The 22,399-nt window shown below is 41.1% G+C and overlaps 1 pseudogene; it reads right to left on the reverse strand.

Annotated features, from left to right (window-relative positions):
- LOC135564904 (serine/threonine-protein kinase SMG1-like) overlaps positions 1-22,399 on the reverse strand; it is a 93,184-nt pseudogene that overhangs the window by 9,422 nt on the left and 61,363 nt on the right.

The raw sequence follows: 22,399 nt of genomic DNA on the forward strand, positions 1-22,399 counted from the left end.
TGTTGGAGTGTCACTGCCCATACCTTGGCCATAGAGTATCATGCATCTGTACACCTGTCTCCCTGTTGGAGTCTCACTGCCCATACCTTGGCCATAGAGTATCATGCATCTGTACACCTGTCTCCCTGTTGGAGTGTCACTGCCCATACCTTGGCCATAGAGTATCATGCATCTGTACACCTGTCTCCCTGTTGGGGTGTCACTGCCCATACCTTGGCCATGGCCCTCAGAAGGTGTTTGACGTCAGCCAGCTGGCGGTTGTGATTGGACAGGATGCCCTTGATGCTGTCCACCAATAGCTGCAGTGATTCCGTGGCGACATCCAGCTGCTGCTCATGCTCCTCTTGCACAGCACCCTGGGTAGCCAGCTCCTGGTCCAGCTGCTTCTGGGCACAAGCTAGCCAATCAGGGCTGCCGATGGGCAGCTCCAACGCCGGGCTCTGAGTTTGAGGAGAGATGGGAGAAATGGGAGAGTAAGGAAAGTCCCAAATGGTACCCCTATATCAGTCCTGTCCCTGGAGATGTAGCTAGGGGTCAGTACTCACCAGTCTGTGGGGATCTAGCTAAGGGGTCAGTACTCACCAGTCTGTGGGGCTGTAGCTAAGGGTCAGTACTCACCAGTCTGTGGAGCTGTAGCTAAGGGTCAGTACTCACCAGTCTGTGGAGCTGTAGCTAAGGGGTCAGTACTCACCAGTCTGTGGAGCTGTAGCTAAGGGTCAGTACTCACCAGTCTGTGGAGCTGTAGCTAAGGGTCAGTACTCACCAGTCTGTGGAGCTGTAGCTAAGGGTCAGTACTCACCAGTTTGTGGAGCTGTAGCTAAGGGTCAGTACTCACCAGTCTGTGGGGCTCTAGCTAAGGGGTCAGTACTCACCAGTCTGTGGAGCTGTAGCTAAGGGTCAGTACTCACCAGTCTGTGGAGCTGTAGCTAAGGGTCAGTACTCACCAGTCTGTGGAGCTGTAGCTAAGGGTCAGTACTCACCAGTCTGTGGAGCTGTAGCTAAGGGTCAGTACTCACCAGTCTGTGGAGCTGTAGCTAAGGGTCAGTACTCACCAGTCTGTGGAGCTGTAGCTAAGGGTCAGTACTCACCAGTCTGTGGAGCTGTAGCTAAGGGTCAGTACTCACCAGTCTGTGGAGCTGTAGCTAAGGGTCAGTACTCACCAGTCTGTGGAGCTGTAGCTAAGGGTCAGTACTCACCAGTCTGTGGAGCTGTAGCTAAGGGTCAGTACTCACCAGTCTGTGGAGCTGTAGCTAAGGGTCAGTACTCACCAGTCTGTGGAGCTGTAGCTAAGGGTCAGTACTCACCAGTCTGTGGAGCTGTAGCTAAGGGGTCAGTACTCACCAGTCTGTGGAGCAGCTGTAGCTAAGGGTCAGTACTCACCAGTCTGTGGAGCTGTAGCTAAGGCGTCAGTACTCACCAGTCTGTGGAGCTGTAGCTAAGGGTCAGTACTCACCAGTCTGTGGAGCTCTAGGGTCAATACTCACCAGTCTGTGGAGCTGTAGCTAAGGGTCAGTACTCACCAGTCTGTGGAGCTGTAGCTAAGGGTCAGTACTCACCAGTCTGTGGAGCTGCTGTAGCTAAGGGTCAGTACTCACCAGTCTGTGCAGCAGCTGTAGCTAAGGGTCAGTACTCACCAGTCTGTGGAGCTGTAGCTAAGGGTCAGTACTCACCAGTCTGTGGAGCTGTAGCTAAGGGGTCAGTACTCACCAGTCTGTGGAGCAGCTGCTAAGGGGTCAGTACTCACCAGTCTGTGGAGCAGCTGTAGCTATGGGTCAGTACTCACCAGTCTGTGGAGCTGTAGCTAAGGGTCAGTACTCACCAGTCTGTGGAGCTGTAGCTAAGGGTCAGTACTCACCAGTCTGTAGAGCTGTAGCTAGGGTCAGTACTCACCAGTCTGTGGAGCTGTAGCTAAGGGTCAGTACTCACCAGTCTGTGGAGCTGTAGCTAAGGGCTCAGTACTCACCAGTCTGTGGGGCTGTAGCTAAGGGTCAGTACTCACCAGTCTGTGCAGCAGCTGTAGCTCTATGGAGGAGACGGAGGTGTTGAACTGGGCAGCGTAGGAGCAGGTCTGCTGGCACCTCTTCAGCAGCTCAAACAGAGCAGAGTCCATGCTCAGGGCCTCAGGGGTCCGCATCCGCAGGCCCTCAAAGTTCAGTATGGTACTGCACAGGAACGTCACCTGAAACAGGAAGAATACAGTTCAGTATGGTACTAGCACAGGAACATCACCTGGTAACAGGGAAGAATACATGTCAGTTGGTAGGAAGGAACATCACCTGGTACTGGGAAAATAAAGTTGAGGAATGTCACCTGGTACTGGAATAATAAAGTTGAGGAACGTGAACTGGTAATGGGAATAATAAAGTTGAGGAACGTGAACTGGTAGTGGGAATAATAAAGTTGGGGAACGTGAACTGGTAGTGGGAATAATAAAGTTGAGGAACGGAACTGGTACTGGGAATAATAAAGTTGAGGAACGTGAACTGGTACTGGGAATAATAAAGTTGAGGAACGTGAACTGGTAGTGGGAATAATAAAGTTGAGGAACGGAACTGGTAGTGGGAATAATAAAGTTGAGGAACGTGAACTGGTAGTGGGAATAATAAAGTTGAGGAACGTGAACTGGTACTGGGAATAATAAAGTTGAGGAACGTGGAACTGGTAGTGGGAATAATAAAGTTGAGGAATGTCACCTGGTACTGGGAATAATAAAGTTGAGGAACGTGAACTGGTACTGGGAATAATAAAGTTGAGGAACGTGAACTGGTACTGGGAATAATAAAGTTGAGGAACGTGAACTGGTAGTGGAATAATATAATAATAATATAATCTTAAATAGCTCTCCAGGGCCAGGCTTGAAGAACACAGTTACTAGCTTGAACCCTGGTCAAAAGATGTGACTACACTCATTGTTTTCCATCCTCGCCGTCTGTCGGCTAAATAACACTCATTGTTTTCCATCCTCGCCGTCTGTCGGCTAAATAACACTCATTGTTTTCCATCCATCCTGCCGTCTGTCGGCTAAATAACACTCATTGTTTTCCATCAGCGCCGCTCTGTCGGGCTAAATAACACTCATTGTATAGCCGGCTACTTTTTCCACTTCATAAATTAACTAGGCTTCTTTTTATTCTCTTCTTTTAAATTCACTAGTTAGAAAATGTCCGCTAGCCTTCTCCCGCTAGACCAATATGTATCGTCTAGTCAGAAATGTCAGTTTAGCCAGAATGACCGATATGTCTAGTCAGAAATGTCAGTTTAAAATGACCGACTCTATCAGAAATGTCATTTAGCCTTCTCCCGCTAGAATGACCGATATTTCACTAGTCAGAAATGTCAGTTTAGCCTTCTCCCACTAAATGACCGATAACACTAGTCAGAAATGTCAGTTTAGCCTTCTCCCTCTAGAATGACCGATATGTATTCACTAGTCAGAAATGTCAGTTTAGCCTTCTCCCTCTAGAATGACCGATATGTATCACTAGTCAGAAATGTCAGTTTAGCCTTCTCCCACTAGAATGACCGATATGTATCGTCTAGTCAGAAATGTCAGTTTAGCCTTCTCCCGCTAGAATGACCGATATGTATCACTAGTCAGAAATGTCAGTTTAGAGAATGACCGAATGTCACTAGTTTCCGTTTAGCCTTCTCCCGCTAGAATGACCGATATGTATCGTCTAGTCAGAAATGTCAGTTTAGCCTTCTCCCTCTAGAATGACCGATATGTATCACTAGTCAGAAATGTCAGTTTAGCCTTCTCCCTCTAGAATGACCGATATGTATCGTCTAGTCAGAAATGTCCGTTTAGCCTTCTCCCGCTAGAATGACCGATATGTATCGTCTAGTCAGAAATGTCAGTTTAGCCTTCTCCCTCTAGAATGACCGATATGTATCGTCTAGTCAGAAATGTCAGTTTAGCCTTCTCCCTCTAGAATGACCGATATGTATCGTCTAGTCAGAAATGTCCGTTTAGCCTTCTCCCTCTAGAATGACCGATATGTATCACTAGTCAGAAATGTCAGTTTAGCCTTCTCCCGCTAGAATGACCGATATGTATCGTCTAGTTAGAAATGTCAGTTTAGCCTTCTCCCTCTAGAATGACCGATATGTATCACTAGTCAGAAATGTCAGTTTAGCCTTCTCCCTCTAGAATGACCGATATGTATCACTAGTCAGAAATGTCCGTTTAGCCTTCTCCCGCTAGAATGACCGATATGTATCACTAGTCAGAAATGTCAGTTTAGCCTTCTCCCGCTAGAATGACCGATATGTATCACTAGTCAGAAATGTCCGTTTAGCCTTCTCCCTCTAGAATGACCGATATGTATCACTAGTCAGAAATGTCAGTTTAGCCTTCTCCCGCTAGAATGACCGATATGTATCGTCTAGTCAGAAATGTCCGTTTAGCCTTCTCCCGCTAGAATGACCAATATGTATCGTCTAGTCAGAAATGTCAGTTTAGCCTTCTCCCTCTAGAATGACCGATATGTATCGTCTAGTCAGAAATGTCAGTTTAGCCTTCTCCCTCTAGAATGACCGATATGTATCGTCTAGTCAGAAATGTCCGTTTAGCCTTCTCCCTCTAGAATGACCGATATGTATCACTAGTCAGAAATGTCAGTTTAGCCTTTAGCTCCCGCTAGAATGACCGATAGCTAGTTAGAAATGTCAGTTTAGCCTTCTCCCTCTAGAATGACCGATATGTATCACTAGTCAGAAATGTCAGTTTAGCCTTCTCCCTCTAGAATGACCGATATGTATCACTAGTCAGAAATGTCCGTTTAGCCTTCTCCCGCTAGAATGACCGATATGTATCACTAGTCAGAAATGTCAGTTTAGCCTTCTCCCGCTAGAATGACCGATATGTATCACTAGTCAGAAATGTCCGTTTAGCCTTCTCCCTCTAGAATGACCGATATGTATCACTAGTCAGAAATGTCAGTTTAGCCTTCTCCCGAAATGACCGATATGTATCACTAGTCAGAAATGTCCGTTTAGCCTTCTCCCTCTAGAATGACCGATATGTATCACTAGTCAGAAATGTCAGTTTAGCCTTCTCCCGCTAGAATGACCGATATGTATCACTAGTCAGAAATGTCCGTTTAGCCTTCTCCCGCTAGAATGACCGATATGTATCACTAGTCAGAAATGTCCGTTTAGCCTTCTCCCGCTAGAATGACCGATATGTATCACTAGTCAGAAATGTCAGTTTAGCCTTCTCCCGCTAGAATGACCGATATGTATCACTAGTCAGAAATGTCCGTTTAGCCTTCTCCCTCTAGAATGACCGAGTATCACTAGTCAAAATGTCAGTTTAGCCTTCTGACCGATATGTATCACTAGTCAGAAATGTCCGTTTAGCCTTCTCCCGCTAGAATGACCGATATGTATCACTAGTCAGAAATGTCAGTTTAGCCTTCTCCCGCTAGAATGACCGACACTAGTCAGAAATGTCCGTTTAGCCTTCTCCCGCTAGAATGACCGATATGTATCACTAGTCAGAAATGTCCGTTTAGCCTTCTCCCGCTAGAATGACCGATATGTATCACTAGTCAGAAATGTCAGTTTAGCCTTCTCCCTCTAGAATGACCGATATGTATCGTCTAGTCAGAAATGTCAGTTTAGCCTTCTCCCTCTAGAATGACTGATATGTATCACTAGTTAGAAATGTCCGTTTAGCCTTCTCCTCTAGAATGACCGATGTATCACTAGTCAGAAATGTCAGTTTAGCCTTCTCCCACTAGAATGACAGAAGAAATGTCAGTTTAGCCTTCTCCCACTAGAATGACCGATATGTATCACTAGTCAGAAATGTCAGTTTAGCCTTCTCCTCTAGAATGACCGATATGTAGCCAGTTTAGCCTTCTCCAGCTAGAATGACCGATATGTATCGTCTAGTTAGAAATGTCAGTTTAGCCTTCTCCCACTAGAATGACCGATATGTATCGTCTAGTTAGAAATGTCAGTTTAGCCTTCTCCCGCTAGAATGACCGATATGTATCGTCTAGTTAGAAATGTCAGTTTAGCCTTCTCCCGCTAGAATGACCGATATGTATCGTCTAGTCAGAAATGTCAGTTTAGCCTTCTCCCACTAGAATGACCGATACGTATCGTCTAGTGTTGATAGGACAGTCGGCTGTCAGTCACAGAGCGTCGGCAGGGAAACACTGCTGTTTTGTCAGTCTGTTCTCTGTCCCCGCCTCTCGGTACCGGTGTTATTTTTGTAGACTGTGGTTGGCTGCGCTCAAATTTCTTCTCACGGAGGAGGGAGAGCATGATACGAGTCTTCATCGTCTCTCCTGTGAATGAATTTACACGTCCCGTTTACATGGTAACGAAGAGTTGAAATCCACTTGTTGTTCTTGCGGCGTTTCATTAAGATCCCCATTAGCGGTTGTGAAAGCAGAAGCTACTCTTCCTGGGTTCCACACGAAACATGAAACATAATACAGAACATTACAGACAAGAACAGCTCAAGCACAAAACACTTTAAAAAAATTAAAAAAGATACATAACCCTACATATCAATACATACACAACAAATATTTAGGTCAAATAGGGGAGAGGCGTTGAGCCTTATCCATGTTAAAACATTTTAAAAAAGCACATTCCTTACAGCTCAGGGAATGATTTGTCCCAAATATAAATCTCTTGGATCAGGAGCAGTTAATTACTGGTCACCTACTCCTAAACACACTGAGACTCCTTGTTCAGGGTTTCAGTGATTTCCTTAGATGTGGTGGCTGACATGTAGACGGTTGAATCATCAGCATACATGGACACACAGGCTTTGTTTAAAAATCGTGGCACATTCATTCATTTCCTCGTGCATTTCATTAGACTATACAACCAGGGTGTTGGGTAACAGGCCTTTCTGAATTTTCTTCCAGAAAACCCTGACTATACAGGGAATAGGGTGCCATTGGAGACGTAAACCCAGAAGGTGGAGACGTAAACCCAGAAGGTGGAGACGTAAACCCAGAAGGTGGAGACGTAAACCCAGAAGGTGGAGACGTAAACCCAGAAGGTGGAGACTTAAACCCAGAAAAGGTAGAGACGTAAACCCAGAAGGTGGAGACGTAAACCCAGAAGGTGGAGACGTAAACCCAGAAGGTGGAGACGTAAACCCAGAAGGTGGAGACGTAAACCCAGAAGGTGGAGAGGTAAACCCAGAAGGTGGAGAGGTAAACCCAGGAAAGGTAGAGACGTAAACCCAGGAAAGGTAGACGTAAACCCAGAAGGTAGAGACGTAAACCCAGAAGGTGGAGACGTAAACCCAGAAGGTGGAGACGTAAACCCAGAAGGTGGAGACGAAACCCAGAAGGTGGAGACGTGAACCCAGAAGGTGGAGACTTAAACCCAGAAGGTGGAGACTTAAACCCAGAAGGTGGAGACTTAAACCCAGAAGGTGGAGACTTAAACCCAGAAGGTGGAGACTTAAACCCAGAAGGTGGAGACTTAAACCCAGAAGGTGGAGACTTAAACCCAGAAGGTGGAGACTTAAACCCAGAAGGTGGAGACGTAAACCCAGAAGGTGGAGACGGAAGGTGGAGACGTAAACCCAGAAGGTGGAGAGGTAAACCCAGAAGGTGGAGAGGTAAACCCAGAAGGTGGAGAGGTAAACCCAGAAGGTGGAGACGTAAACCCAGAAGGTGGAGACGTAAACCCAGAAGGTGGAGACGTAAACCCAGAAGGTGGAGACGTAAACCCAGAAGGTGGGCAGCGTGGGTGGTGTACCTGGCTGGTACGCTGGCTCTCCCGGGCCACTAGGGCGCGGCGCTCTGCGATGGTCAGATCAAAGTCCTGGAGCACTGGGGCCAGGGCAGGGTTGGCCCCTCCGGCCCACTTCAGACGCTGCTCTATACTGCCCTCTAGTGATGCCAGCTTCTCCTGCAGGGGGGGAGAGGACAGATCCAATTAAAAAAACACAGATACACAGTCATTAAAGGACTCAGACCAGAGAGAGAAAAGAGAGCATTTTATTTACAGGAGTAGCTAAGAGTAACGGTCTAGTTAGCTATCAAGGTTGACAGATTGGTCAGCAGGTAGCCTAGTGGTTAGAGCGTTGGGCAAGTAACTGAAAGGTTGCTAGATCGAATCCCCGAGCTGACAAGGTAAAAATCTGTCATTCTGCCCCTGAACAAGGCAGTTAAACCAACTGTTCCCCGGCTGTCATTGTAAAAAAATATTTATTCTCAACTGACTTGCCGAGTTAAATGAAAAAACATAAATAATAATTGGTGATGACTGACCTGGACAGCAGCGATGGCTGCCTCGTCCTGGCTGAGTTTGTAAAGCTTCTTCTTCATGCTACTGAGGATGATGGAGCGAGGAGGAGGGCTCACACTCATCGGCTGGGTCCTAGGGCCGAGCACATCCTCATGCTGCCACTGGAACACAGACAGAGGACGGGGTTAAAGGGTAAATCCCAAAACACTACTTCCTATGATTTGTGAAGGAATATTTCATTTTTGTCGTCGTAGCAACATGTGAAAATCTGTTGCAGCTCAAGTGTTAAAACACTACTTCCTACGATTAACAATATTTACTTTTGTGAAGGAATATTTCATTTTTTGTCGTCATAACAAGGTTGGTAGCAACATGTGAAAATCTGGTGCAGCTCAAGTCGACTACAAAACCCACAATACAATGCTCTCTCTGGGTTGGCCAGCTAGCAAACGTAGCTACACAGAATAATACCAAAGTCAGGACAGGGTTAACCCCCACCCTCCTCTCACACTGGGACACACAGAGACAGGACAGGGTTAACCCCCACACCCCCTCTCACACTGTGACACACAGAGACAGGACAGGGTTAACCCCCACACTTCCTCCTCTCACACTGTGACACACAGAGACAGGACAGGGTTAACGCCCACACCCCCTCCTCTCACACTGTGACACACAGAGACAGGACAGGGTTAACCCCCACACCCCCCTCCTCTCACACTGTGACACACACAGAGACAGGACAGGGTTAACCCCACACCCCCTCCTCTCACACTGTGACACACAGAGACAGAGACAGGACAGGGTTAACCCCCACACACCCCCTCTCACCTGGAACATGGTGATGTGTAGCTGGGTGCGTTGCAGGGAGACCTTGGCAGCGTCCAGGCTGGTCTCCAGGCGTCTGAGCAGGTCCAGTTTCTTCCAGGCCGTGTCGTAGGAGGACGCCAGCACCGTGCCTCTGTTCAGTAGCAGCTGAGACATACGGCCTGCGCCCAGACCCTGCACCACCGTCTGCTTACACAACTCATCTAGCGACACCTGGACAATTAACAACCACACATTAAATCAGAACTAACAATGTATGAAGACGACATAACATTTTGATCGATCAGGTCCGTAACACGGCCTCCTTCCTACCTTGCCGTCGGCTCCGAAGTCCTTGGCCTCCACCTGCGCGGTAAGATCCAGACCCAGGGCGGACAGAGTGCTGCAGAGAGACAGACCCAGGGTCTGGGTGGGAAGACCAATCAGCATCTGACGGACAAACTCTGCTGTGAACGCCTTGATGGGCCGGGTCATCTGCTCCTCGCTCACTACCACCGCCGCCGTCCCCCGGAACAGGGGCTTCCCTGGTAGACCTACACCCCCCAGACCCACTACTGGGCCGTTGGAGGGAGGAGAGTCCTCAGACACTGGGGGGCACGTACCTGGGGAGGGAGAGGGGGAAAGCACTAGGGCAAGATCAGTTAAGAACAAATTCTTATTTTCAATGACGGCCTGGGAACAGTGGGTTAACTGCCTGTTCAGGGGCAGAACGACAGATTTGCACCTTGTCAGCTCGGGGGTTTGAACTTGCAACCTTCCGGTTACTAGTCCAACGCTCTAACCACTAGGTATAATGTTTCAGATACCATTTCATAAGGCTGGGAATTGCCAGGGACGTCGCGATACAATATTATGATGATACTTAGGTGGAGATACGATACGTATTTAGATTCCTACGATTCTATATGGACTACTATTCGATAGTGATTCTACATGGATTGCTATTCGATAGTGATTCTATATGGACTGCTATTCGATAGTGATTCTATATGGACTGCTATTCGATAGTGATTCTATATGGACTGCTATTCGATAGTGATTCTATATGGGCTGCAATTCGATAGTGATTCTATATGGACTGCTATTCGATAGTGATTCTATATGGATTGCTATTCGATAGTGATTCTATGTGGATTGCTATTCGATAGTGATTCTATGTGGACTGCTATTCGATAGTGATTCTATGTGGACTGCTATTCGATAGTGATTCTATATGGACTGCTATTCGATAGTGATTCTATATGGACTGCTATTCGATAGTGATTCTATATGGACTGCTATTCGATAGTGATTCTATATGGACTGCTATTCGATAGTGATTCTATATGGACTGCTATTCGATAGTGATTCTATATGGACTGCTATTCGATAGTGATTCTATATGGACTGCTATTCCATAGTGATTCTATATGGACTGCTATTCGATAGTGATTCTATATGGACTGCTATTCGATAGAGATTCTATATGGACTGCTATTCGATAGAGATTCTATATGGACTGCTATTCGATAGTGATTCTATATGGACTGCTATTCGATAGTGATTCTATATGGACTGCTATTCGATAGTGATTCTTTATGGACTGCTATTCGATAGTGATTCTATATGGATTGCTATTCGATAGTGATTTTATATGGACTGCTATATGGATTCTATGCTATTCGATAGTGATTCTTTATGGACTGATTCTATTCTATTCGATAGTGATTCTTTATGGATGCTATTCGATAGTGATTCTATATGGACTGCTATTCGATAGTGATTCTTTATGGACTGCTATTCGATAGTGATTGCTATATGGATTTTATATGGACTGCTATTCGATAGTGATTCTATATGGATGCTATTCGATAGTGATTCTATATGGACTGCTATTCGATAGTGATTCTATATGGACTGCTATTCGATAGTGATTCTATATGGACTGCTATTCGATAGTGATTCTATATGGACTGCTATTCGATAGTGATTCTATATGGACTGATTCGATAGTGATTCTATATGGACTGCTATTCGATAGTGATTCTTTATGGACTGCTATATGGGACTGCTATTCGATAGTGATTCTATATGGACTGCTATTCGATAGTGATTCTATATGGACTGCTATTCGATAGTGATTCTATATGGACTGCTATTCGATAGTGATTCTTTATGGACTGCTATTCGATAGTGATTCTTTATGACTGCTATTCGATATGATTCTATATGGACTGCTATTCGATAGTGATTCTATATGGACTGCTATTCGATAGTGATTCTATATGGACTGCTATTCGATAGTGATTCTATATGGACTGCTATTCGACTGCTATTCGTGATTCTTTATGGACTGCTATTCGATAGTGATTCTATATGGACTGCTATTCGATAGTGATTCTATATGGACTGCTATTCGATAGTGATTCTATATGGACTGCTATTCGATAGTGATTCTATATGGACTGCTATTCCATAGTGATTCTATATGGACTGCTATTCCATAGTGATTCTATATGGACTGCTATTCCATAGTGATTCTATATGGACTGCTATTCCATAGTGATTCTATATGGACTGCTATTCGATAGTGATTCTATATGGACTGCTATTCGAGTAGTGATTCTAGTGATTCTTTATGGACTGCTATGGACTGCTATTCGGTAGTGATTCTATATGGACTGCTATTCGATAGTGATTCTATATGGACTGCTATTCGATAGTGATTCTATATGGACTGCTATTCGATAGTGTTTCTATATGGACTGCTATTCGATAGTGATTCTTTATGGACTGCTATTCGATAGTGATTCTATATGGACTGCTATTCGATAGTGATTCTATATGGACTGCTATTCGATAGTGATTCTATATGGACTGCTATTCGATAGTGATTCTTTATGGACTGCTATTCCATAGTGATTCTATATGGACTGCTATTCGATAGTGATTCTATATGGACTGCTATTCGATAGTGATTCTATATGGACTGCTATTCCGTAGTGATTCTTTATGGACTGCTATTCGATAGTGATTCTTTATGGACTGCTATTCCGTAGTGATTCTATATGGACTGCTATTCGGTAGTGATTCTATATGGACTGCTATTCGATAGTGATTCTATATGGACTGCTATTCGATAGTGATTCTATATGGACTGCTATTCCATAGTGATTCTATATGGACTGCTATTCGATAGTGATTCTATATGGACTGCTATTCGATAGTGATTCTATATGGACTGCTATTCGATAGTGATTCTATATGGACTGCTATTCGATAGTGATTCTATATGGACTGCTATTCCATAGTGATTCTATATGGACTGCTATTCGATAGTGATTCTATATGGACTGCTATTCGATAGTGATTCTATATGGACTGCTATTCCGTAGTGATTCTTTATGGACTGCTATTCGATAGTGATTCTATTATGGACTGCTATTCGATAGTGATTCTATATGGACTGCTATTCCATAGTGATTCTATATGGACTGCTATTCGATAGTGATTCTATATGGACTGCTATTCGATAGTGATTCTATATGGACTGCTATTCCATAGTGATTCTATATGGACTGCTATTCCATAGTGATTCTATATGGACTGCTATTCGATAGTGATTCTATATGGACTGCTATTCGATAGTGATTCTATATGGACTGCTATTCGATAGTGATTCTATATGGACTGCTATTCGATAGTGATTCTATATGGACTGCTATTCGATAGTGATTCTATATGGACTGCTATTCGATAGTGATTCTATATGGACTGCTATTCGATAGTGATTCTATATGGACTGCTATTCGATAGTGATTCTTTATGGACTGCTATTCGATAGTGATTCTATGGACTGCTATGATTCTAGTGATTCTTTATGGACTGCTATTCCATAGTGATTCTATATGGACTGCTATTCGATAGTGATTCTATATGGACTGCTATTCGATAGTGATTCTATATGGACTGCTATTCGATAGTGATTCTATATGGACTGCTATTCGATAGTGATTCTATATGGACTGCTATTCGATAGTGATTCTATATGGACTGCTATTCGATAGTGATTCTATATGGACTGCTATTCCGTAGTGATTCTTTATGGACTGCTATTCGAAAGTGATTCTATATGGACTGCTATTCGATAGTGATTCTTATGGACTGCTATTCGATAGTGATTCTATATGGACTGCTATTCGATATTCTTTATGTGATTCTATATTCTATATGGACTGCTATTCGATAGTGATTCTATATGGACTGCTGTTCGATAGTGATTCTATATGGACTGGACTGTGATTCTATTGGACTGATAGTGATTCTTATGGACTGCTATTCGATAGTGATTCTATATGGACTGCTATTCGATAGTGATTCTATATGGACTGCTATTCGATAGTGATTCTATATGGACTGCTATTCGATAGTGATTCTATATGGACTGCTATTCGATAGTGATTCTATATGGACTGCTATTCGATAGTGATTCTATATGGACTGCTATTCGATAGTGATTCTATATGGACTGCTATTCGATAGTGATTCTATATGGACTGCTATTCGATAGTGATTCTATATGGACTGCTATTCGATAGTGATTCTATATGGACTGCTATTCGATAGTGATTCTATATGGACTGCTATTCGATAGTGATTCTATATGGACTGCTATTCGATAGTGATTCTATATGGACTGCTATTCGATAGTGATTCTTTATGGACTGCTATTCGATAGTGATTCTATATGGACTGCTATTCGATAGTGATTCTATATGACTGCTATATGGACTTCGATAGTGATTCTATATGGACTGCTATTCGATAGTGATTCTATATGGACTGCTATTCGATAGTGATTCTATATGGACTGCTATTCGATAGTGATTCTATATGGACTGCTATTCGATAGTGATTCTATATGGACTGCTATTCCGATAGTGATTCTATATGGACTGCTATTCGATAGTGATTCTATATGGACTGCTATTCGATAGTGATTCTATATGGACTGCTATTCCATAGTGATTCTATATGGACTGCTATTCGATAGTGATTCTATATGGACTGCTATTCGATAGTGATTCTATATGGACTGCTATTCGATAGTGATTCTATATGGACTGCTATTCGATAGTGATTCTATATGGACTGCTATTCCATAGTGATTCTATATGGACTGCTATTCGATAGTGATTCTATATGGACTGCTATTCGATAGTGATTCTTTATGGACTGCTATTCGATAGTGATTCTATATGGACTGCTATTCGATAGTGATTCTATATGGATTCTATATGACTGCTATTCGATAGTGATTCTCTGCTATTCCATAGTGATATGGACTGCTATTCGATAGTGATTCTATATGGACTGCTATTCGATAGTGATTCTATATGGACTGCTATTCGATAGTGATTCTATATGGACTGCTATTCGATAGTGATTCTATATGGACTGCTATTCGATAGTGATTCTTTGGACTGCTATTCCATGGTGATTCTATGGACTGCTATTCCATAGTGATTCTATATGGACTGCTATTCTTTCTTTATGGACTGCTATTCGATAGTGATTCTATATGGACTGCTATTCGATAGTGATTCTAGTGATGGACTGCTATTCGATAGTGATTCTATATGGACTGCTGGATAGTTATATGGACTGCTATTCGATAGTGATTCTATATGGACTGCTATTCGATAGTGATTCTATATGGACTGCTATTCGATAGTGATTCTTTATGGACTGCTATTCCATAGTGATTCTGGACTGCTATTCGATAGTGATTCTATATGGACTGCTATTCGATAGTGATTCTATATGGACTGCTATTCGATAGTGATTCTATATGGACTGCTATTCGATAGTGATTCTATATGGACTGCTATTCGATAGTGATTCTATATGGACTGCTATTCCATAGTGATTCTATATGGACTGCTATTCCTGATAGTGATTCTATATGGACTGCTATTCGATAGTGATTCTATATGGACTGCTATTCGATAGTGATTCTATATGGACTGCTATTCCGTAGTGATTCTATATGGACTGCTATTCCATAGTGATTCTATGGACTGCTATTCGATAGTGATTCTATATGGACTGCTATTCGATAGTGATTCTATATGGACTGCTATTCGATAGTGATTCTATATGGACTGCTATTCGGTAGTGATTCTATATGGACTGCTATTCCGTAGTGATTCTTTATGGACTGCTATTCGGTAGTGATTCTATATGGACTGCTATTCGATAGTGATTCTATATGGACTGCTATTCGATAGTGATTCTATATGGACTTTGCTATTCGATAGTGATTCTATATCCATAGTGATTCTATATGGACTGCTATTCGATAGTGATTCTATATGGACTGCTATTCGATAGTGATTCTATATGGACTGCTATTCGATAGTGATTCTATATGGACTGCTATTCGATAGTGATTCTATATGGACTGCTATTCGATAGTGATTCTATATGGACTGCTATTCCGATAGTGATTCTATATGGACTGCTATTCGATAGTGATTCTATATGGACTGCTATTCGATAGTGATTCTATATGGACTGCTATTCGATAGTGATTCTTTATGGACTGCTATTCCATAGTGATTCTATATGGACTGCTATTCTATATGATAGTGATTCTATATGGACTGCTATTCCATAGTGATTCTATATGGACTGCTATTCCATAGTGATTCTATATGGACTGCTATTCGATAGTGATTCTATATGGACTGCTATTCGATAGTGATTCTATATGGACTGCTATTCGATAGTGATTCTATATGGACTGCTATTCCATGATTCTATATGGACTGCTATTCTGATTCTATGGACTGCTATTCGATAGTGATTCTATATGGACTGCTATTCCTATAGTGATTCTATATGGACTGCTATTCCATAGTGATTCTATATGGACTGCTATTCCATAGTGATTCTTTATGGACTGCTATTCCGATAGTGATTCTATATGGACTGCTATTCCATAGTGATTCTATGGACTGCTATTCGATAGTGATTCTATATGGACTGCTATTCGATAGTGATTCTATATGGACTGCTATTCCGATAGTGATTCTATATGGACTGCTATTTCTTTATGGGACTGCTATTCGAGTGATTCTATATGGACTGCTATTCGATAGTGATTCTATATGGACTGCTATTCGTGATTCTGTATGGACTGATTCTATGATTCTATATGGACTGCTATTCGATAGTGATTCTATATGGACTGCTATTCGATAGTGATTCTATATGACTGCTATTCTTGATAGTGATTCTATATGGACTGCTATTCGATAGTGATTCTATATGGACTGCTATTCGATAGTGATTCTATATGGACTGCTATTCGATAGTGATTCTTATGGACTGCTATTCGATAGTGATTCTTATGGACTGCTATTCGATTCTAGGACTGATTCTAGTGATTCTATATGGACTGCTATTCGATAGTGATTCTATATGGACTGCTATTCCATAGTGATTCTATATGGACTGCTATTCGATAGTGATTCTATATATGGACTGCTATTCGATAGTGATTCTATATGGACTGCTATTCGATAGTGATTCTATATGGACTGCTATTCGATAGTGATTCTATATGGCTATTCGACTGCTATATGGACTGCTTATTCAATGAGTGATTCTTTATGGACTGCTGTTCCGATAGTGATTCTATGTGGACTGCTATTCAGTGATTCTATATGGACTGCTATTCGATAGTGATTCTATATGGACTGCTATTCGATAGTGATTCTATATGGACTGCTATTCGATAGTGATTCTTTATGGACTGCTATTCGATAGTGATTCTATATGGACTGCTATTGGACTGCATATAGTGATTCTATATGATTCTATATGGACTGCTATTCGATAGTGATTCTATATGGACTGCTATTCGATAGTGATTCTATATGGACTGCTATTCCATAGTGATTCTATATGGACTGCTATTCGATAGTGATTCTATATGGACTGCTATTCGATAGTTCTATATGACTGCTATTCGATAGTGATTCTATGGACTGCTATTCGATAGTGATTCTATATGGACTGCTATTCGATAGTGATTCTATATGGACTGCTATTCCATAGTGATTCTATATGGACTGCTATTCGATAGTGATTCTATATGGACTGCTATTCGATAGTGATTCTATATGGACTGCTATTCGATAGTGATTCTATGGATATTCCGTAGTGATGGACTGCTATTCGCTATATGGACTGCTGTTCGATAGTGATTCTATATGGACTGCTATTCCATAGTGATTCTATATGGACTGCTATTCGATAGTGATTCTATATGGACTGCTATTCGATAGTGATTCTATATGGACTGCTATTCCATAGTGATTCTATATGGACTGCTATTCGATAGTGATTCTATATGGACTGCTATTCCATAGTGATTCTTATGACTGCTATTCCATGAGGATTCTGCTATTCGATAGTGATTCTATATGGACTGCTATTCCGATAGTGATTCTTTATGGACTGTTTCTATTCTGATAGTGATTCTATTTATGGACTGCTGCTATTCCATAGTGATTCTATATGGACTGCTATTCAGTGATTCTATATGGACTGCTATTCGATAGTGATTCTATATGGACTGCTATTCTATGATTCTATATGGATAGTATTCTATGGACTGATTCTATATGGATTCGAAGTGATTCTATATGGACTGCTGATTGATTCTATATGGACTGCTATTCGATAGTGATTCTATATGGACTGCTATTCGATAGTGATTCTATATGGACTGCTATTCGATAGTGTATGGACTGCTATTCGATAGTGATTCTATATGACTGCTATTCGATAGTGATTCTATATGGACTGCTATTCGATAGTGATTCTATATGGACTGCTATTCATAGTGATTCTATATGGACTGCTATTCGATAGTGATTCTATATGGACTGCTATTCTATATGATAGTGATTCTATATGGACTGCTATTCGATAGTGATTCTATGGACTGCTATTCGATAGTGATTCTATATGGACTGCTATTCGAGATAGTGATTCTATATGGACTGCTATTCGATAGTGATTCTTATGGACTGCTATTCGATAGTGATTCTATGGACTGCTATTCGATAGTGATTCTATATGGACTGCTATTCGATAGTGATTCTATATGGACTGCTATTCCATAGTGATTCTATATGGACTGCTATTCCATAGTGATTCTATATGGACTGCTATTCGATAGTGATTCTATATGGACTGCTATTCGATAGAGTGATTCTATATGGACTGCTATTCGATAGTGATTCTATATGGACTGCTATTCGATAGTGATTCTATATGGACTGCTATTCGATAGTGATTCTATATGGACTGCTATTCGATAGTGATTCTATATGGACTGCTATTCCGTAGTGATTCTATATGGACTGCTATTCGATAGTGATTCTATATGGACTGCTATTCGATAGTGATTCTATATGGACTGCTATTCGATAGTGATTCTATATGGACTGCTATTCGATAGTGATTCTATATGGACTGCTATTCGATAGTGATTCTATATGGACTGCTATTCGATAGTGATTCTATATGGACTGCTATTCGATAGTGATTCTATATGGACTGCTATTCGATAGTGATTCTTTATGGACTGCTATTCCATAGTGATTCTTATGGACTGCTATTCGATAGTGATTCTATATGGACTGCTATTCCATAGTGATTCTATATGGACTGCTATTCGATAGTGATTCTATATGGACTGCTATTCGATAGTGATTCTATATGGACTGCTATTCGATAGTGATTCTATATGGACTGCTATTCGATAGTGATTCTATATGGACTGCTATTCGATAGTGATTCTATATGGACTGCTATTCGATAGTGATTCTATATGGACTGCTATTCCGTAGTGATTCTTTATGGACTGCTATTCCGTAGTGATTCTATATGGACTGCTATTCGGTAGTGATTCTATATGGACTGCTATTCGATAGTGATTCTATATGGACTGCTATTCGATAGTGATTCTATATGGACTGATTCTATGATTCTATATGGACTGCTATTCGATAGTGATTCTTTATGGACTGCTATTCGATAGTGATTCTATATGGACTGCTATTCGATAGTGATTCTATATGGACTGCTATTCGATAGTGATTCTATATGGACTGCTATTCGATAGTGATTCTATATGGACTGCTATTCCATAGTGATTCTATATGGACTGCTATTCGATAGTGATTCTATATGGACTGCTATTCCATAGTGATTCTATATGGACTGCTATTCGATAGTGATTCTATATGGACTGCTATTCGATAGTGATTCTATATGGACTGCTATTCGATAGTGATTCTATATGGACTGCTATTCGATATGATTCTATATGGACTGCTATTCGATAGTGATTCTATATGGACTGCTATTCGATAGTGATTCTATATGGACTATATTCGATAGTGATTCTATATGGACTGCTATTCGATAGTGATTCTTTATGGACTGCTATTCCATAGTGATTCTATATGGACTGCTATTCGATAGTGATTCTATATGGACTGCTATTCGATAGTGATTCTATATGGACTGCTATTCGATAGTGATTCTATATGGACTGCTATTCGGTAGTGATTCTATATGGACTGCTATTCCGTAGTGATTCTATATGGACTGCTATTCGGTAGTGATTCTATATGGACTGCTATTCGATAGTGATTCTATATGGACTGCTATTCGATAGTGATTCTATATGGACTGCTATTCGATAGTGATTCTATATGGACTGCTATTCGATAGTGATTCTATATGGACTGCTATTCCATAGTGATTCTATATGGACTGCTATTCGATAGTGATTCTATATGGACTGCTATTCGATAGTGATTCTATATGGACTGCTATTCGATAGTGATTCTATATGGACTGCTATTCGATAGTGATTCTATATGGACTGCTATTCGATAGTGATTCTATATGGACTGCTATTCGATAGTGATTCTATATGGACTGCTATTCGATAGTGATTCTATATGGACTGCTATTCGATAGTGATTCTATATGGACTGCTATTCGATAGTGATTCTTTATGGACTGCTATTCGATAGTGATTCTTTATGGACTGCTATTCGATAGTGATTCTATATGGACTGCTATTCCATAGTGATTCTATATGGACTGCTATTCCATAGTGATTCTATATGGACTGCTATTCGATAGTGATTCTATATGGACTGCTATTCCAGTGATTCTTTATGGACTGCTATTCGATAGTGATTCTATATGGACTGCTATTCGATAGTGATTCTATATGGACTGCTATTCTATATAGTGATTCTATATGGACTGCTATTCGATAGTGATTCTATATGGACTGCTATTCGATAGTGATTCTTTATGGACTGCTATTCCATGTGATTCTATATGCTATTCCATAGTGATTCTATATGGACTGCTATTCGATAGTGATTCTATATGGACTGCTATTCGATAGTGATTCTATATGGACTGCTATTCGATAGTGATTCTATATGGACTGCTATTCGATAGTGATTCTATATGGACTGCTATTCGATAGTGATTCTATATGGACTGCTATTCGATAGTGATTCTATATGGACTGCTATTCGATAGTGATTCTATATGGGACTGCTATTCGATAGTGATTCTTATGGACTGCTATTCGATAGTGATTCTATATGGACTGCTATTCGATAGTGATTCTATATGGACTGCTATTCGATAGTGATTCTATATGGACTGCTATTCGATAGTGATTCTATATGGACTGCTATTCGATAGTGATTCTTATGGACTGCTATTCTAGTGATTCTATATGGACTGCTATTCGATAGTGATTCTATATGGACTGCTATTCGATAGTGATTCTATATGGACTGCTATTCGATAGTGATTCTATATGGACTGCTATTCGATAGTGATTCTATATGGACTGCTATTCGATAGTGATTCTATATGGACTGCTATTCGATAGTGATTCTAGGACTGATTCTATTCTATGGACTGCTATTCGATAGTGATTCTTTATGGACTGCTATTCGACTAGTGATTCTATATGGACTGCTATTCGATAGTGATTCTATATGGACTGCTATTCGATAGTGATTCTATATGGACTGCTATTCGATAGTGATTCTATATGGACTGCTATTCGATAGTGATTCTATATGGACTGCTATTCGATAGTGATTCTATATGGACTGCTATTCGATAGTGATTCTGATTCTATGGACTGCTATTCGATAGTGATTCTATATGGACTGCTATTCGATAGTGATTCTATATGGACTGCTATTCGATAGTGATTCTTTATGGACTGCTATTCGATAGTGATTCTTTATGGACTGCTATTCGATAGTGATTCTATATGGACTGCTATTCCATAGTGATTCTATATGGACTGCTATTCGATAGTGATTCTATATGGACTGCTATTCCATAGTGATTCTATATGGACTGCTATTCGATAGTGATTCTATATGGACTGCTATTCGATAGTGATTCTATATGGACTGCTATTCGATAGTGATTCTATATGGACTGCTATTCGATAGTGATTCTATATGGACTGCTATTCGATAGTGATTCTATATGGACTGCTATTCGATAGTGATTCTATATGGACTGCTATTCGATAGTGATTCTATATGGACTGCTATTCGATAGTGATTCTATATGGACTGCTATTCGATAGTTCTATATGATTCTATATGGACTGCTATTCGATAGTGATTCTATATGGACTGCTATTCGATAGTGATTCTTTATGGACTGCTATTCGATAGTGATTCTATATGGACTGCTATTCGATAGTGATTCTTTATGGACTGCTATTCGATAGTGATTCTATATGGACTGCTATTCGATAGTGATTCTATATGGACTGCTATTCGATAGTGATTCTATATGGACTGCTATTCGATAGTGATTCTATATGGACTGCTATTCGATAGTGATTCTTTATGGACTGCTATTCGATAGTGATTCTATATGGACTGCTATTCGATAGTGATTCTATATGGACTGCTATTCGATAGTGATTCTATATGGACTGCTATTCGATAGTGATTCTATATGGACTGCTATTCGATAGTGATTCTATATGGACTGCTATTCGATAGTGATTCTATATGGACTGCTATTCGACAGTGATTCTATATGGACTGCTATTCGATAGTGATTCTATATGGACTGCTATTCGATAGTGATTCTATATGGACTGCTATTCGATAGTGATTCTATATGGACTGCTATTCGTGATTCTTTATGGACTGATTCTGATTCTATATGGACTGCTATTCGATAGTGATTCTTTATGGACTGCTAT

Source organism: Oncorhynchus nerka, linkage group LG26 (assembly GCF_034236695.1).
Source record: "Oncorhynchus nerka isolate Pitt River linkage group LG26, Oner_Uvic_2.0, whole genome shotgun sequence".
NCBI lineage: Eukaryota > Metazoa > Chordata > Actinopteri > Salmoniformes > Salmonidae > Oncorhynchus > Oncorhynchus nerka.